Source organism: Mirounga leonina, unplaced genomic scaffold, assembly GCF_011800145.1.
Source record: "Mirounga leonina isolate KUSES-001 unplaced genomic scaffold, KU_Mleo_1.0 Mir_153, whole genome shotgun sequence".
NCBI classification, from domain to species: Eukaryota; Metazoa; Chordata; class Mammalia; order Carnivora; family Phocidae; genus Mirounga; species Mirounga leonina.
Genome location: NW_023270387.1, coordinates 4,998,910 through 5,018,026, shown reverse-complemented (window position 1 = coordinate 5,018,026; position 19,117 = coordinate 4,998,910). Strand labels below are relative to the sequence as shown.

The 19,117-nt window shown below is 47.2% G+C and overlaps 1 protein-coding gene across 1 annotated transcript in view; it reads right to left on the bottom strand.

Annotated features, from left to right (window-relative positions):
• ELMOD1 (ELMO domain containing 1) overlaps positions 1 to 4,505 on the bottom strand; it is a 67,675-nt gene extending 63,170 nt beyond the window's left edge. Inside the window, exon 1 of the mRNA XM_035008848.1 lies at positions 4,434 to 4,505. The gene's annotated coding sequence lies outside the window, so the exon portion shown is untranslated. The remainder of the gene's footprint in view (positions 1 to 4,433) is intronic.
• Between the last annotated feature and the right edge of the window lie 14,612 nt (positions 4,506 to 19,117).

Sequence of the window (19,117 nt, the reverse complement as noted above, 5' to 3'; positions counted from 1 at the left end):
AAAATGAAACAGAGCAAATTGTCAATTATTTCAATGGTGTCTAAAACAGCAGAGGGTACACAGACAATATACAAATTGTCTAATGAAGTTAGACAATGAAGTCTGAAAATGAAGTTATTTATCCCTTAAAACAGTAGTAAAAGCTAACATTTATTTTATAGACATAGAGGATTGGAGTTGGCATAATTTTCTTTTTTAAATGCACCTATCTTTCATTTTATAGCACAGAAACTGATGTAAAATAAGACTTGCTTGTGGTCAGCGTAAGTGTGCTGGAGTGTTCAAAGCTCCTGGGATGCAAGAACACACTGTCTTCAGATTCTTTAAATTCAGAGTATTTACTGAGGACTTAGAATGTGAACCGAGCACACAATTTCAGTTAAAGCTCTCTCGGGGTGATAGTGCACATAAGCGGTCATTAGAGACCATTGCAGTAAGCCTTTCTTTAATAAGCCATATCCATGGGAAATCTTGCTGAAAATAAAACCTGTGGTCTAATTGCCTGGAAATTTTAGTAAGTTCAGTATGTCCTAGATCACTTTTTTTCTCATCTATCAGAATTATAAGGCAAGACACGTTTGGCAGACACTTACAAAGAGGAGTGGTACAAATACCTGAAATGGAACTTTTTTTTTTGCTCTATTTTAAAGGATAATCCTTTGATAAGAAAGACCCTAATTAACTACTTCATTATGCATTTTAGCATAGAGTAATTTTTATGATTTTTAAGACTTACTATAAAATATGAAGTGGAAATTTAACCATCTGGATACTCAAACATATGAGCCTCTTCTGAAGATGGTCCCTCAGATAACTAGATTTGTTGACAGAAGTGCTATCTAGAATGGCACTCTGTGTCCTTTGCTTGAGATTGACAAATCGGAATCTTTGAGTTCTCTACATGGCTGTACTGGTTTGATCTTCAACTTCTCTGGAAACTTCCTGTGCTGATTAATAGTGAAGGCACCCACAGCGTTTTCAGACACGAATGTAAGTGGTGTGCTATTTTTTGGAATTAGTTGCATTTGGAATATTCTGAGTAGGTACTCTCTGGTACTACAAGCATATGGTCGGTCATTTTCACACAGTGCTATTTCTGTAAAATCTACATTCTTTCCACCATCAGAATATGCTTCCTTAAAGGTAGCTGGACAACATCAGAAAATGATTGCAAGTTAGTATCTTTTCCTACTTGAGGCAGTAGATCTGCTAAAACCAAAACATCTGGTAATCCTTTTTCAGAAGTTCATGCCAGAAGCAACTGAATATTGATAGACATTTCAATATTATACTTAAACATCTACTTTCATACAAAACACTATAAAATGCTATACTCCAGTGTTACTTTATGACTGTTTACCTGAGGAAACCAGAACGGTAGCGGAAGAGTGAAGCAGGACTTAGGGTATTAGGCAAAGGGCAGACCAACTGCTTTTTTAAATGCAATGAGATGCATTCACCCATTAGCGAGCCCTGCACTTGTCCCATCTCTGCTCCCTCCCATCAGCAACTCTTTAAAGTCTCTTTCTGAATCTCTTTCTCACTTCCCTCCTCAGCAGGCCATTCTGTCCTCTAACTGAAGCCTTCAAGTAAAACCCTTCAACTTCTGGCTCTCCTCCACTAGCTATAAACCCAGGGATTGTTTTCCTCCCAGAATAAGGATAAGATCTCACTCTCTTATTCAAGGCCCCTCAAAAGTGCTGGTCATCTCACTCCCCGACTGGAGCTGCCCAGCAGAATTCAGTGTTGCTCCCCGGCTCCTAGACCCACTTGGCGTAGCAAGTTTCATGTCTCATGACGTAGATCTCCCCCCCCCCCCCACCACACACTGTCCCTACTCATCTTCACAGCTTTGGCACCTCTCACTAAGCCTAGCAAGCAGAGGTACTCAACAAATATGTGTTGAACTGAAACTACGAACTTTTAAGCATGAGTTATTTTCAATAGCTTGAACCAGAAATGAGCTTGTCCCAGATTGTCTGCAGAACAGCATATGATTCCTGCTCCACTTTATTTTCAACCCATAAGTGACCCAGAAACGAGGAGTGAGAAATTTCCAGTGACTAGAGTTGCTAGATAAAATACGAGCTGCTCCATCAAAACTGAGTTTCAGATAAACAACAAATATTTTTTTAAGTATAAGTATGTCGCAAGAAGTGCATGGGGCATACTTAAACTAATATCAATTATTCATAGTTTATCTGAAATTCAAATTTAACGGGGCAGCCTGTATTTTTACTTGCTAAGTCTGACAGTTCAACCAGTGACTCCTTAAAAATTCTAAAGATGCTTCTTTAGAGCACTTGGAGGTTTGTGTCCCAGCTCTGCAAACTTCTCAGTTGGGCAGATTTTGTCTTTTATTGCAGCTGGGTTTCTTTCTGAACATCTCAGTAACACGCTTTAGGAAATGCTGTTTATATAATTTCCATTTATTTTACTAATTTATATAACTCCTTTCCAATATCTGTTAATAATTTTAGCAGAAAGAACACTGTACGTTGCTCAAAATCTCTTACAAAGCTGATATTCAGTTATTACTAGGCCTGAGTCAAGTCCTATCTACATGTGTTAATAATTAATAATTTTTAAAAATTTAATATTTTCAATTAAGCCAGCAAAACACAATATTGGAAATAAGTAAGTCTTTCATTTTGGGGCTTTCTTTTCTTCATTAATCAAGCACAGTGAGACATACTGTCCTCACTCAGAGGCTGGGGAGAAGCAGCCCGGCAGGCGGAGCCGGGGCTGTGATGTAACTGCAGTGGGTCTTTGTTGGAGAAGGCGCCCCTAAATGGGAGACGTCTGTAAACCCAAGCGCTTCAGCGTCAGTGTGAATGGGCTGGAAAGCGGAAAGAGTTGCCTCTTTTAGTCTCCTGTAAATCTTGGAGGCTTGAAACCTTGGTCAGCAGAAGAATTCCTCCCAGGTCGTTGAAGGACGTACCTGTCTCAGGAAAGAAAAGCAGGTTTCTTCTGCAAAGGAGTACCCTGGGAGAGTACTAACTGCTGGTGCGCGGGTTTACCGACGGTGACGGTGCGATGGGAGTGAAGGGGACGGCGTGTTCCAATCCTGAAAGTTTCCCACATTAATGCGTTCCGCTTTCAGTGTTCGTGACAGTGACTGCTCGTTGCTTATTCCCACGAAAGCAACAAGGAGAGAGCGATACCTCCCTAAGGAGAGGGATACCGGAGTGCACCTTCCTCAGACTTTCAGCTGGACTGATCTAGGCTCCAGCTTCTAGGGAGAGAATGACTGAGTCCGCCGTACCTGCCGGTGTCACGGGGGATAACGAATTAAGACGTTTATCCCGACACCGGCGCGGTACCTGCTTTCCACCATTTTGGCAGCTCGGGCTAAGGACGGTCGTCAAGCGAGCTGCCGGCACAACACGCACACACTGCAGAGATGCAGAACAATGCCTGGATGCCTGCCCAGAACCGCGCTCTGCAAATGACACACTCAATTTATGGGGCCATGCCGACGCTCACGGGGGTCAGGAGCGGCATTTCCCTGGTTGGTGCGAGGAAGGGAGGGCATTTGGAAAGCTTAAGGCACGGGGTTTCCAGCCGGCTGTGCAGCAGGGCGGACGGACACCTCGGTAAACTTGAGCTGCAGCAAGCGAGCCTGCGAGGTCGCTCCTGAAATATTCAGAAGGCGTGTTCCCGGACTCGCCGCTTAGAGCTGGGGCAGGAGCACGCCGAGCAGGAGCGGCGCGCGGCCACGCTCGGGGGCAGAAGGCGCTCGCGACGGCAGCCCGCCGCCCCGCTCCGCGCCCCGCCGCCCGCAGCCCCGCCGCCCGCCGCCCGCAGCCCCGCCGCCCGTCGCTCCCCGTCGCCTGTTCATTCTCCCTGCCCGGGAAGGAGAGAGGCTCTCGAAGTGAGCAGTTTCCCGGCAGTTGCAGGAGCCCCTCAGACGGCCCCTCGGGGGCCGCAGCGCGGAAGACCCCCCGCCCCGCAGGCCCGCACCGCCCCTGGGGCCCAAGGCCGCGGCGCGGGGGGGGGGGGCGGGACCCGGGTCGGCCCCTCGCCGGGGCCAGGCCGCCCTCGGTGCCCCCGCCTCCCGTGTTGGCCCCTGCCAGGGATGACTCCTCCAGAGCCCCCGTTCGGTCGCGAGGTGACCCGCGTCCGGGCCGAGACGCAAACGGCCCCCCGCGCGGCCCCGCGGCCCCGCGGGTGTTAGTTCTGGGGGCCGGAGGGGGAAAGGATGACCCTGGGTACCTGGTCCTCGTTGCCCCCCGGGGCCCCTGCACCGAGACAGGGCGCACTCTCATCCCAGCCCCTCTCCAGCCACAACCCTGACCTCTCGGCTGCGCCCCAGACGCAACGCAGCTCGCACGGTGCCGCGTCCTCGTCACCAGCCCCCTGCTCTCCAGGGCACTCGCCCCTCGCCCCTCGCCCCTCGCCCCTCGGGGTCGGCCCCAGGCGCGGCCACTCACCCGGACCCGGCGGCGGCGGGAAGCTCAGCAGGTCCCGGCGCGCGGCGGCCGGGTCTCCATCCCCGCCCTCCGCGGGCGCTCGGGCTGCGCGCTCGGAGGCGGCGCTGGACGCGGTCCGTGCGTCCCCCGCGCCGCGGCTGCACGGGGTGGCCGCGGCTGCCGCACCGGCGGCGGGCGCGGGCGGGGCGGGGGCGGGCCAGGAATCTGGGTCGCGGGGAGCGGAGCGAGCCGGGAGGCACCCGGGCGGCCGGCGGCGGGGAGGCGACCGAGAGCGGCCCGCGGAGGGCGTGCGGAGGCTTCCCCGGGAGCGCGACGCGGGCGGCGACTGAGCATGCCCAGTCCCCAGCCGGGGGCGCGGGGCCGCGGGGGCGCGGGCCCGGGGAGGGGCCGCCCCTGGCGCCCAGAGCGGGGACGCGGCCGCGGTGGCCCGGTTGGGTCGTGCCGGGCTGAGCCGCGGGAGGCGCGGGACCCGGACACCTGTCGGCGTGTCCTGCAGAGAGCCCTGCAGTGAGGCAAGGTGTGCTGCTCGCTTGCTCCCCAAATTGTCCAGAAGGCAAAGTTCGCTTTAGCTCAGCTCCGGCCCTTGCGGCCTCACCGGGTGATTCCCGCAGTCCTGGCGCGCACGTCCCACCTGCCTGCCTGTGCCTGGGGACCAGCCCTCCGGGGTGCGCGGGTAGCACCCGCCTTTTCCGACACCTGGACAGTCGGGTCAAGTTCTCCAAGAGCCAGCTCTTTAATTAGGTGTAATTGAGAGATGCTGTCAGTCCTCCCAGGTCCCATATCTGCGTTTCAACCAGGGCCTCGAAACAATATCTTCACCCCGGGGTTAACTGCAATGGGTGGATGACACACACCGTGGCCTGGGGCCATTTAGGGAGCACTGCTTCACAGTGCAACAGGAGTGGCCCAGGATGACTCACCTGACCCTCGCCGAAACCTGTGCCTTTCTGTGGTGTGGTGCTTCATGTTGAGTGAAGAACGTTTTCTCTATACTGCAAGCAAAACGCTGCCTACGTTAAAGGCAGCCTGGGGTCAGGAAAGAGGGTGAGCCCCCCGAGGTCGGCCTCGATTTCAGTGTCACCTACCACCCCGGTTCCCTAACCGTTCCGGGCCTCTGTAGCCTGAAGGGTGGTGATCCTGACCTCTCTGGATTGTTGTGAGGATTGGGTGAGGCAAGTAGGCAGAGCTCTTGCTGTGCAGTAGGTGTTCACCAAATGCGTCTCTGAAGGTTCCACATCTGCTGGTCTGTTTTCATGACAGGTTGGGCGGGCTAGTGCTAATCTTGAAATGGTGAACATTTGTGGTGTTGCCTCTTCACATTAAATAACCTTAAACTTGGATCTTTCCAACTTTTTGTTAAAAAACATTAGCCACTGTTACCTTTTCTCTCAACTGTCCAGTTTCTTCCTACTTCCTTGAATAAACCTCTAGGAAAAAAGCTAGACCAAGGCCATATATAGGGGTGATTCACTAGGGGCAGGATTATCCACATAAGAATTTCACTCCATAGTCTTCTAAAAGTGTTTAATTGACTTGCATTCCCCTGTGGTCCTTGTTTCACAACTATTGCACAAAGTAAGGTATGGAAGGAGGTTTACTCTGCATAATACTGTCCGCTCTTAAAAGTACTGATGTTCAAAAAGTAAGCTTTTCAGAGGTGCCTGGGTGGCTCAGTCGGTTAGGCATCTAACTCTTGATTTCAGCTCAGGTCGTGACCTCAGGATGGTGGCATCAAGCCCCAAGTTGGGCTCTGTGCTGGGCCTGGAGTCTCCTTAAGATTCTCTTTCCCTCTCCCTCTGCATCTCTGGGATCGAGCCCCGCATCGGGCTCCCTGCTCAGTGGGAAGCCTGCTTCTCCCTCTCCCCCTCCCCCTGCTTGTGTTCCCTCTCTCGCTGTGTCTCTCTGTCAAAAAAAAAAAGTAAACATTATCTCCAAAACATATCATTTTCTTCATGACACTGTGCCTTTACTTATGGTATCCCACCCTTTCTGGAATACTCTTCCCTTTCCATTCCACTTCACAGAGTCCTACCCACTCTTCAAGTTCAAATGCCACCTTCTTTCCAAAGACTTCCCCAAACCCCACGGCGGAGTTAATCCTCGGCTGTCATCCTGCTGTCTGCATGTGCCACCGTCTAGTGGCATTTTCAAAGCCATCTAAAACAACCTCCCCGGTGACTGTTAGGTCCAGGCCCCGTTCCAGGCACCAGGAAGATAGCAACGCACAGGACAGACAGGGTGCCTGCCCTCATGGAACTTATAGTCTCGCTTGAAGAAGATAGGCAATAAACACCTAAATGATAAATAATCACCAAGGACACAGGCCATGTATATTTTCGTCTTTGTGTTATTCGTCAGATTAATGTATACAGTCTAGATTCATCTTTCCAAAAACATCAATAAAAATATTAATATTGGCCCTGGGCCGACCAGACTACATGGACATGGATCCCTGACTGGTTGTTGCGGAAGCAATGATTTTTACTCCTTTCATTTGACTCCCTCAGCTAAAACAGTCCTAATCCCAGACAATTCTAGGTACGTTCCTACAATCCCGTATGAAGAGTGGAAGAGGATGGGGGAAAGCCAGAGAGTTTAGCCCCCACACCAAATTATATCCTTTCTCTAAATTCAAGGAATGGGGGCGCCTGAGTGGCTCAGTTGTTAAGCATCTGCCTTCGGCTCAGGTCATGATCCCAGGGTCCTGGGATCAAGCCCCACATCGGGCTCCCTGCTCAGTGGGAAGCCTGCTTCTCCCTCTCCCACTCCCCCTGCTTGTGTTCCCTCTCTCGCTGTGTCTCTCTCTGTCAAATAAATAAATAAAATCTTAAAAAAAAAAAAAAAAGACTGTAAATTCAAGGAACGGCATTTCCAGTGGCTGGATTCAACCCGGATTCCCAGCTCTCCTGAGTCCCAGGCCTCTCTTCCAGGATCACGCAGCACTCCCAGTCCCTCCCTTCTCTTGATCTTTGGCCTCTGTTTATGTCAATAGTTATTCTCTGTTGGACGTCATTTGATTGTTTGGATCTATCTGCTCTCTGAATGACTCAAGCTTTTTTCCTCTGATCTTCTTATTGTCTGAGTGTGAGACAGACTTGGCACCACTTAGAACCAACTTTTCCAAAGCATATGCGTATACATGTATTCCATAGTCGTTAGTGACAGCCCTGCCACTGTTTAAGGTTTAACTCTGGGGCAGGATCTCACTTATCCTTATGTAGATAGCACTTAGCAGATGACCATTATCCAATAGATCCTCAATAAAAGATTGTGAAATGAATGAATGAATGTGTACAGATTCTCAACTCTTCTTGCTTCCTCAGACTATAGTTCTTTTCTAATTACTCTTTCTACTAACCCTACAATTTGGCTCAGTTTCACCCTTTTCTATTCTACTAATTTCCCCTCCTGCCACAAATCCACAGATCTCTTCCCTTCAGGGTCCACAGAGCATTCTGAAGAAAACCTTAATTCATGAAATAATTTGTGTGTTATAACGAAAGCCACAACGTATTCTCTGTAAATCGGTATCATTCTTGTTTCCTCTGGTCCACCGCAACTGTTTTTTAAACTTCTTTCCCTTTCCCATCTTCCCCACCAGCCGTGTGTTGAACAATGTACCTCTGGCTCTCCCCACTGCCCCAGAGAAGAGAGACCATCAAGGGTCATCACCCTAGGAATTAGCTCATTACCGTGACTATGTCCTCCACGCCACCACCCCCAGCTCTTCCTCTTCAATCTCGGCAGAGTAAATATCTTTGTTCTTGATGCTAATCTGTATCAGTAGACTATTTTCTTCCATCTTTATTCACTCTCTCCCAGCTATCCCCAACTTTTCTCTCTTTCCCTTCTCTCTCTCAACCACCTTCCATCTTCTGATGAACATACCCAGAGTTTTTTGGGAAGCCTGATTGGACACCCATGCCCCTTTAAGGTGTCTAAAAATGACTGTCTGATGTGACACTCTCAGGGGTTCTTTAAAGAAGCCTCATCGGCTCTCTCCCATCTCCAGGCATTTCCTTTGTGCTTCATCATGGTTACAGTTACAACTGCCAAGCTTGTAAGTACACCAAGATGTGTGACCTCATGCTCTGCTTCTAAATATCTCCATCATCAGACATCTGTCATCTTTTAGTAGAGTACCAGCTAGGCACTGCTCAAGGAAAACTGCTCTGAGATGCAGCTTTGTCACAGGCACATGAAGCATTTCTCGTCAGTTAATCAACACCGGAGGACTCTGACTAATAGCATAGTAGGATGCTGAGAGCAGTGTATAGAATTTCAGGTAATAACCTTGTTTGGATTGATCCAGGAAGTCCTTACGGGCTTCCAAACCATGGGCATCCTTGCTCAGGTAGTCTGGCAGCAATTAATTGTTGCAACAAAGGCAGTAAAGTATTTGGTGATACCTGCTGCAGCGATATTACATGATGATAAAGCACCAGCCTGGAAATTCAGGGGTCTAGGCTTCGCTGTTTTCAGTCTCCTGTCTAAAGTGAGGATGACAGTAAGAACGTCTACCTCATAGTGTTGCTGGTGGGATTACATGGGTGATCTGTAAAGTGCTTGGCATCGTGGCTAGCCCATAGTGCTCAATAAATGTTAGTCATGACTGTAGCTCCATTACTTTTGGATAAAAATCGTATTGAACAGATTACCATAGGATCAATGGGGGTGGCAGCTGAAGGAACTGAGACCATCTGAGGTAGCATTTGGGTGTAATGAGCGGGGAGGGTCCACAGAGGAGAGATTTGTACCACTAAGGCCTGCCTGGTTACCACAGTGGAGTTGAGGGGGGAGCGGATGCTGCGCTCTCTCATCTGTGGGGTTCCACCTCAGCTCATTACAGGTGACACACAGTCTTTCCTGTCTTTCCCAGGCAGGTGGGTGTCTATCTTGCTATCTTGCTCAGGAGATCTCTCATGTAACATCATCCTTAGGTATTTATTTGAATAAAAACCTCCCCACCCAGAGGTTTCTATCTTCAGCAAGGCTCGATTGAGCAACGCGCCAGTAGGAGTCTCCCGCCTGGACCATTTTGTGGGTGGAGTGGAAGTCATGGCCCATTTATTTATTTTTAATCTAGCTCTGGTCTTCATGTTGTGACTTGAAGAACTGGTAGTAGGAGATGTACGTGGTGTATATATTGGCTTCATCATGAGACCGGAAAGGCAACCTCTGGGCTTAAAAAGTGTTAGGCCTTGTCTCATTTTGCTTAATTGTTGGGTAAAGTTTAGAAATCAATATAAGGCCATTCTGTTTCCTGATAGAATGGATTTTATAAGCCTATGGAGTTCTGGGTACAAACCGTTGGACCCACTGTGCCTCCAACTTATGTGGAGTATATGCCTTATCTATGTGGATAAAATTGTGCCCGGGATTGTGTGAGAGGTAATCGTCATGCTGGAGAGTGCTTGAAACCAAATACACTAAGGCTCTGAGACATGCTGCTGTGGCAGGAGTCTTAGGATGCGGTACAGAAAGGGCCTTCCAGGGCCTAAACCCTGCTTCAAAATGCAGTCCGCTTAATAATCATTTATTGAACACCTAGTGTATATAATATGTTATGCTAGATACTGGGGAGACAAAGATGGATAAAACCCTGTCTGTGATCTTGAGGAACTCATATCCACAGAGGCATAAACACCTGTGTGCGCACACACGCACAGTGTGGGCCTTTTCTCCAGGTTTTTGCTAATATAGGATTAGATCTCTACTAAACCTCCTTCTCCTCCCCTTTCAGTCACCCCGTCAGACTCCTCTGGGCCTGGTTTTTGTTTAAGATGTCATTGCCCCGTGACACGCAGGCCGAAAACATCTGTGAGTCCTGGTGCTCAGGCCCCCACTCTTGTCAGCCAAGTCCAGGGGAGTTTAGTTAATCTCTGAAAGGTGGCAGATCCTGCAGGAATCCAAGAGCAAGAAACTCATGTCAGATAGCAAGGTAAAAGTTGGACTATTTTGTGACTGACACTGTGGATGATGCTCCTACCTGGAAACTTTAATAGGCCCAACCTGCAGTGGCCTTTACTGATGGTCAGCCTCGACCTGGGGCATTGATGTTTAATAGGTGGCCGCTTCTATACTAGAATATATATATGTAAGGAGCAAATTAACATTTTTGAAGGTTTTTTTTTTTTGGAGGACAGTCACGTTTAGTGGGTGGGAGAAAATTTGCTTCTGTGGGTCTGTGAAAACCAGGCTGCGATACAATAAGAGCCTGTGTAATTTCTTCCTGAAAATTTATGCTACTTAGTTGCACGGAAGCCCTTTGAAGAAATTTTGGATGCCACAATAAACTTCCAGGACAATTCAAGACATCTACAAAAACACACATTTTCCATGGACAACAAATTAAAAAATGCATCTGTTGAAAATGACATGACCTAGAATATGTAAAAATAAATGGGAATATCATTTGCTTTGTGGATGGTGCTGGGCTAGACATGGTTCTGGATGACATCATTTCCTTTGCTGGTCAAAACCCAGCCAACTTCTAGGATCTCAGTAGTGGTGGAAGGGAGGCTCAGGCATATTAAATTTTTAAATTGCTCATTGCTGATCCCAGGGTTGGAACCATGTTCAAGATGGTTGTAGGTGGAACAGTGAAATCGGCTATATTGCTTATGGCCTCTTCAAAGACCGCTCAGAGCTAGAACTCATGACTCCGGTGGTCGGACTTGAAGGAATCAGCAGGGGTCTCAGCACGTGTGCGGCTGTGTCCAGCTCCCTGCTACTTCTGGCCTTGGCTAGGAGGGCACATTCAAGAAGGCTGTGGCCAACACGGCAAGAAGTGGCTCCTTGTTTCTCCTTCTATCTCTCTGGGGATAGAAGTCTCCATTCCTAGAAGAAAAGGGAAGTTCTCATCACTAGAAAGAACATAGTTTTCCACTCGGGAAAAAAAAGAAGTGAGTGAAGGTCAGGTGGCATATGGAAAATCTTAAATTTGTACTTTCTTAACAATTAATTTCACATATAGTTTTCATCAAAATAATTTTTCATGTTATGTTCTTTACATGGTAAAACTACCAGTGGGCAGCATTTCGCTGACTTCTGGGAGCACTCTTCGTGAATACAGTGAAAATTTTTGAATTAGGACCTAGTTTATTTAAAAGAATTCTAGGGACCCCTGACTGGCTCAGTTCGTTAAGGGACGGACTCTTGGTTTCGGCTTGGGTCGTGATCTCAGGACTGTGAGATCCAGCCTGGAGTGGGTCTTCATGCTCAGTGGGGAGTCTGCTTGGGTTTCTCTCCCTCTGCCCCTCCCCCCTTTGCTCTCTCTCTTTCTCTTCAAAAAAAAAAAAAAAAAAGAAATCTGCTGGATGTATAGCCTAAAATAATGATTAAAACATAGAGATAAAAAATCTCTGGCAAAATTATATTTAAAATAGATGGCTTGGTCATGTTAAATTATTGAAAGGCTACAACTGAAACATTCTAACAATTAGCTATTACACAATATAACATTATTGCAAGCTTTTCATTCCAACCCATATTGGGAATTTATGGGGTTGTTTTATTCCAAACTATTTTCCAATAAAGTATCCACATGTTTACCCCACATATGTATTGTACCATTTGCCTTAACCTTGAATATACTATTTACCTCACAATCAACATCAAACCTAAAGGCTTTTTTTTGTGTCTGTGGAGCAGAAATGTTTTTATTTCATAACTGAATAATTCTGATTCTTCTGAAAATTGATGTAATTCATTCATCTTCAAGTGAGGCAATACTGAAGATCAAATTTGTTATAGACATTGGTGTTTTAAATTTATTTTTTCTTCAGAATTTACCAGCTTGTTGTTGTAAGAGGGAATAATATAATAAAGTGTGGCTTTTTCCGTGATATTTATCTATGTGGTGGAGAAGAATTTGGTTTAAGTTTTAAGTTTTGGTGAAGGTTTTAAAATGTGTTCACTAGAGAGGTGCCTGGATGGCTCAGAAAGTTAAGAATCTGCCTTCGGCTCAGGTCATGATCTCGGGATCCTGGGATCGAGCCCTGAGTCAGGCTCCCTGCTCAGTGCGGGGAGTCTGCTTCTCCCTCTGTCTCTGTCTCTGCCCCCCTGCTCGTGCTCTCTCTCTCTCTCTCAAATAACTAAAATCTTTAAAAAATAAAATAAAACATGTTCACTAATTTAAATCCTATATTATGTGACCTATTAGCAAAAAATTATGTACTAACAAACAAAAAAAGCAATCTTTGTGACTATGTATTTATTTAATGTCAAAAGCAACATATACCCCTCTCCCCAACCCATTTTGGAAGTATGAGTTGGTAATGTACTTTGAGTAATTAAGGGATGGATGGATGGATAAGTGGACAGATGGGTGGATAAATGGAGAGGAGGGAAGGAGGGAAGGGTGGGTAAGTGAATACCATTCTCCTGTCCAGAATTTTCTGAGACTCCAGATTTCAAATATTTTCTCTCACTGTCAGATTGTGTTTCAGATGATGAATCTCAATTTTTGGTTCAGAAGCCGTGTTACCATATACATGGAGACATTTCTCCTACTTATTTAATACGCACACTAAAAAAAAAAAGATTACCATGACATCCTATCTTCATGCTGGATTTATTGAGTGCTGTGTGCTAGGTTCTGGTGGGCAATGGGGACGTGAAGATAAATACTGCGGGGACCAGCCTCAAAAATAGTAGCAGTCTAGTAGCAAAAAAAGAGTCATGGAAACAGACTTATTTATTTATTTTATATATTTTTTAAGATTTTATTTATTTATTTGACACACAGAGAGAGGCAGAGAGTGAGCACAAGCAGGGGGAGCGGCAGGCAGAGGGAGAGGGAGAAGCGTGCTCCCCGCCGAGCAGGGAGCTGGACGTGGGGATCTCGATCCCAGGACGCTGGGATCATGACCCGAGCCAAAGGCAGACGCTCAACCGACTGAGCCACCCAAGCACCCCTAGACATATTTAATGCAAAAGAGTAAGTGGTGGACTGGCGATATGGACCGATTCCTGAGGGGAGCCCGCCGGAAGGAGCGTCTGAGTATATCCCTCTTTGGTGACGTCCAGCAGTTTCCTACACACAAGGAAACTTTTCTGTCCATGAGCGTGTCTCCGCATAGCTCAGTGGCATGTCACGACATTGCCCTGTGACTCATGCCGTGTGGGTGTGCTGCTTGTGGAAAAGGCTGTCTTTACATTTCGTATTTAAGTGTATTAGTCACAATGTAGAGCAGTCTGCAGTGATGTGCCTCTGAAGGTTTGACTTTGCAGCTCTTGAAATCCCACATGACAGCCAGGCTTAGCGTACCTGTTCTTTTGTTATTGTAGAAAGGGCATTTCCTCTGTGAAGCGTCTCTGAAGTTCAAAAACGTTACTTACAGATTCATTATAAATTTGACAACCATTTCTTGAGTGCCTACTATAAATGAGACACATTTCTAGGGAGAGTCCACATAGTTGGGTCCCCAAAATTAGTTGTAGCCCCAGGATAATAATAATACCCGAAGGTAACACAAAATAATAAAAATAACTGACATCTCCACGTTGCTCTCATGATGTGCCAGGCACTGTTGTAAGCACTTGACATACTAACTCAACTAAAATGACGGGGGGCTCTCACGTCTCTGATTTAATAGATTTCTGTGCATTTGGGAATAAAGGAGATGAGAAATTTGTGATTGACTATGCGAGGAAATAGAGCCCTCTTTTAAAATCCCTGTTTTGTTTGCTAGATCACTTGAGCCAGTGTTTCCTTAGAGCTGGTATGGAAGGAGCAGCTACAGATGGCCAGATTATCAACACTTCTTAAAGGCAGAGCAGCAGCCAATGGTAATTCAGAGGACTTTCAATGCTGAGGAGCTACAAGTAGGTGAACCAATATGTCTTTTTTATTTATAACATCTATCCTTTTATGAAAGTAAAACACATGCATTAGTTAAGTAGAGGAGAATTCATTACATTTTTCCTGATCCCTGTTCCACTCTTGTGTCTAGATCAAAGTTAAACAGTTACATAGAATAAAATTCATTGTATTTTTCCTGTTCCCTGTTCCACTGTTGTTTCTCGATCAAAGTTCTGCGTGACTGGGTGCCTCAGATACGAATGTAAACAAGCACCCAAAAATAAGAAAGTAGGGGGAGAAGCCCCCAACGGAAGAATCAAAGGGGCAACAGCGAGGCCATCATGCTCAAAACATCAGGTGAAGGAGTGAGCTGCAAAATTATCCACAAAGGCTCTGTTTTGTTGTTGTTCTCTTTAAAATGGCAGAACAACCCTCTAGAAGAGTTCCTAGTAGCTCAGTCCTCATGGAACATGATTCCATGGTTCTGTGATGAAATTGAACTACAGACATTTTCTTCTGTGATCTGAGAATTTTGCTAAGAAATGCCCAGTACACCTAGTTATGTGGAGAGCGCCATCCAAACTGTGGGTGATATTTTCATTCTCGTTGAAATTGGCTTTTGTTGAATGGGAGGAAAGGGGCCAGGGATACTTGGAACACTAGTTTTGCATCAGAATCGCTTGGGTAAATAGTTCCCAAATAAACATGCCAGAACATCACCTAGGCCTAGGGAATCCGAATCCTTGGGGTGTGGGGCCCAGGCATGTATGTGTTTGAAAACTCTCCCAGGTGACTCTAATGCACACAGCTGATTAAGGACCACACACTTAGGAGATAAGCCAAGTTCTGTAAAAGCATGAACAGGAGCTCATTTGTTTCACATTTTATTATATTCTTGCAATAAAATCATAAAATCTGTGTGCTTCCCCAGGCTGAAACTTCTGAACAGGCCTATTGTGAATAGACTGTAATGTGGTTATTTCCCTTTTTTGCCTAAGTGGAACTAGTCCTTAACTAGAATGACAGCAAGGGCATTTAATAGGCACTCCAGAGAGAGAAGCAACGTTTGCCGTCACTTACCATTAACATTTATTAGGCTCTGGTCGGCATGGTAAGGCCACCCGAGACTGGGCCAATTCATTTACAAAGGAACATGGTGTAGCAGACGGGGATGGGGGAAAAGTCTTAAAGCAAAACATTTCTTTAGGGGCGCCTGGGTGGCTCAGTCGTTACGCGTCTGCCTTCGGCTCAGGTCATGATCCCAGGGTCCTGGGATCGAGCCCCACATTGGGCTCCCTGCTCGGTGGGAAGCCTGCTTCTCCCTCTCCCCCTCTCCCTGCTTGTGTTCCCTCTCTCGCTGTCTCTCTGTCAAATAAATAAAATCTTAAAAAAAAAACAACACAATAAATGAGGAACCTGAGACACGGAGAGGTCAAGGTCACAAAGCTAGCAAGATTCTAGGCAGTCTATGTGCGTTTGAACGACCAGGTGATATTGTCTCTCAAAGTCCTGGCGTTGACTCTAATTTGGTGATAAGGAATGGAGTGCATATTTTATTCGGGTTTGTCTCTTTACTGTTAGTCAGAAGCAGCCCCACGCCTAGTGGCAACTTGGGGTGAGTTTTAGAGGACGACGAGGAAGAGTGCGTAGCGCCATTTGCTGAGGCCACGCACACCTCCTTCTACTGCTCTCCCTCTCCTCCTCCCCTTTGTCCTTTCCCTTTCTTCCTGCCATCACTTTTCCTTTTCCACTGCTCAGGCTGTCAGTCTAGAGACATTACCTGCATAAATTCTTAGTGTTCTTGGGAACCCTCGGGTATAGATAGAGCGGGAGAAGGAAGCCAAGTGTTATGCCAGGCAGAGGAGGCAGAGGTGAGAACCCTACACGGATGGCAAAAGCTGAGAGAAGCAGGAATGTGTCCATGCGGAGTGGAGGGAGGGGTGCCCAGGGGCCTTTCCCACCTGTCAGGACACCTATTAGGTTCCTGAGAAGCTGGAGGAGAGGGAGGGGGGTTCGCGTCTGAAATGAGTGAGCTGAGGAGTGCAGATCAGGGATGCAGTTTGATGCAAACACAGCCCGGGTCTGTTTCATCTCTGCAGACATGGAGGGCTGCAGTGGAGGCTGCAGGCCGGCGGCCGGGGCGGGAAAGGGAAACCCAGTCCTTGGACAGGGATGGACTGTTACTAGTAAGCCTCTTGTCCCGTGTAAATGTCAATGCAATTGCAAAACCCTATGTTAGAGTGAAAGGGACCTTTGAAATATTCGAGTCAGGTAACGTTTTAAAAAATTTTAGTCATGGAACTCAGATAAACGGCCTTCTACTGTGAACCCCACGATGTAAGACCGACAGAAGCAGATGTGCTGTCCATAAAGTGGGCCTGAACCAGTGTCCCTCCCCGCTCTCCCCTCCCGCTGTGCTTGGTGACTACCTGACGCATCTCTGAGAAACCCTGAGGCTCACAGAAACCCAACTGAAAAATCAATAGTTAGGTCTGAAGGCCCCATTTCACAGAGAAGCATTTGAGGTGCGGAAAGGTGATGAGACTTGCAGGACTGAAATACTCCTCACTTGTGCCCCCAGCAGTATGTTCTCGGATGTACCTTGCTGCCTTTCAACCCGTGAACAGAATAGATCCACAAATATATATTAGCACTATTTACGTGCAGTACTTGATCCTGGAGGCAATAGTGTAAGATATAAAAGTATAAGCTATGGCCTTCAAAAAGTTCATAGCCTAATTGGGGAAAATTGAATTAATAACCTAGAAGTTGAATAGTTGAAAGAGACCAGGGGGCGAGAGCTACCAGGAGTGATTTAATCAGACACTATCCATCTCTGCTCGCTGAGGGCTTGGGCTGTCCCCACAGTGGGAGCCTTCTGAAAACACCTGGAGTCTTTGACCTCTCACTTGTCGGATCAAACCTGCCCCAGCTGCTTCCCCTGCTGCTCAGTGTCTGGTTTAATCTATGAGCTCTTCAGAAGTGTTTCCTGCCCGTCGCTTCTTTTTCTTCTGAGTCGACTTAAACTCTGGTGACAGAGGGCTTTTCCCGGCTGGTAGACTTCCCTGAAGATGGTTTGCTGGGAGTTTCAGTGATTGTCTGCTCCTGGATCTCTTCCTTGTCCTTGTTTTGGGATGACTCTGCTACCTTGGGTTGCTTGCATGTCCCTGATAAGTCTGCCATGCTTTCTGGATGGACCGTCTTCTGGCCACCCTGGAGGATGGATGGGTAGTTCTGCATCTTCCCTTTGGGGAAACAGACCTTGCCAGTGGTGCCCGACGAAGTCCTGTCTCTTCTTGCTAGTGGCTTTTCCTGGTCTTAGCTGCAGTCAGTCTAACTGAATGTGCTCCTGAGTGCATATGTATCTTTTGGGCCTTTATGTCACTAAGGGATGGAGAGTTGTTTTTTATAACCTAATCTGCAAGTAAGAGCATGAGTGAACTAGCAGCCTTACCTGTCCCTTCTAGGCCCTGACCCACCCACCCCCACCTCCCCCCATAACACAGGCTCTGTGGCGTCTAGGCCAGCAGTTACTATGGGAGAATGCTGCTCAGAGGCCTTACATCTCCTTCCTCAGTGAGGAGCACCACCTCTTAAAGACCCAGCACACAGGACATCTCATCATAGTGCGGCCCACCTCACTGACAGTCTGACCCAGTGGAGGAGTTACAGAAGTCCTGGCTAGTTATTTGGTGTTGACCTACCTTTTTCTATTTTTCTAGGTCCTAGAATCTAGTCATGGACTCTTCTCCTGATCACATGAAAATCAGGCTGAAGATCATTAGCCTCAAGCGGTAAGCAACCTGCTGTGTGAGTAACAGCCCCCTGGACAGCATTTATGGAAAAGCCCTCACAAATCTGGGGGGAGAAAAACAATGCTGGTGTGAGAGAGAAGCAGTAACCCAGCTTTTAAATTCAAAGCTTCAAAGTCTTTCTCCAATTGAAGTGCATCATGGCAGAGAAGAGCTCAAGCCCCAACTGTTGATAGGAGACCTACGTCAGCCGTGGGAGTCTGAGCATTTTCCAGCTGTGTGTCCCGTGTAGAGCGAGGGTGGAGACCACTCAGCTCCATATTAAAGGCCTGACAGCTCTCTTCTGTGTGGGCTGCTTTATGTTGTCCACTTCTGGCATTTGTGTATGACTTGGGACTCTGGCTTCCTGGCCAATGGTTGGTATGAAAACTGCCTTGTTTGGAGGGGTAGGGGTTACATTTACCCCCTTCTAATAGGGCTGGACCTTTGTCAACCGTGGCTACATCTTTAGTGATAGACTAGTGGCTGGAGCCTCAGTCTCTAGGTCCATATAGGACCTCAGCTAATGGATGGCATCCTCAGTCTCCCCCACAGTATTTTTGGGAGCAAGGCGGGGTTCTCCCTGTGTTTTATGGTGCAAGGGCCTGGATCATGGTGATCAAAGTCTGAATCTCAAATTCCTTAGGCATTTCTACATATCATATTTCCTTGGAGGCTCCCCTGCCCTGTTTGTATAAGAAACAAAGCAAGAGTACTCTGACTGTGGAGTACTCTGGTTTTGCTTGCTTGCCATCCTTTACCTGGGGGCTAGCTCTGCCAAGCAGCACCTGTTCCAAACCTGACTCACCAGGAAAGTATAACCTTGGGTCTTGAAGTGAAAGGGGAGAGGGTTGAGAAGAGTGTTTAGGACTTAGCAGGAGCTGTGCTATGTATCTGAGGCTGAGCAACAGGCCCTGTTCCTTAAAAGAAGGATGGGTGACTGATGTCTTGCTTCATCCTGGGCTCTGGGCCAGACAGACAACCTGATATGATGCTGCTTGAACCGAAAATTATGACTAAAGGAAGGAGTGTTCCTGATGCACATCTTCCCTCAGGAAATAGAAATGATTGCTGAAATCTAAGTGTTT